Source organism: Eimeria mitis, genomic scaffold (assembly GCF_000499745.2).
Source record: "Eimeria mitis Houghton genomic scaffold, Emh_scaff3006, whole genome shotgun sequence".
NCBI lineage: Eukaryota > Apicomplexa > Conoidasida > Eucoccidiorida > Eimeriidae > Eimeria > Eimeria mitis.
The window spans coordinates 2,710-3,028 of record NW_013571350.1 but is presented as its reverse complement, the minus strand read 5'-3'; positions in this window follow the sequence as shown (position 1 = coordinate 3,028).

The window sequence follows — 319 nt, the reverse complement described above, 5'->3', positions numbered from 1 at the left end:
AAACAAAAGATAAAGAAGAAGCGCATGCAGCCACAGCATCTTTCCACTTTCGCTGCGGGTCTCGTACTATCAAACAAGCCTCAGCTGTGGCGTCGTGCGGGCTGTGCGGTAGCTTGCTGAGAAAGAGAAACAAATACAGGAAGAAAACAACAAAAAATAAATTAAATAGTGTTAAATTTAATAATAGTAATTATTATTATAATATAGAATGATAAGAACTAAAGAGGAGGGGTATTGGAAACAGGGTGGTGATACAGCAGCAGAAGAACAGAAGAGAGGCTTCTGATGAGATTCTGTAGTTTTCAGTGTGAGATACAAA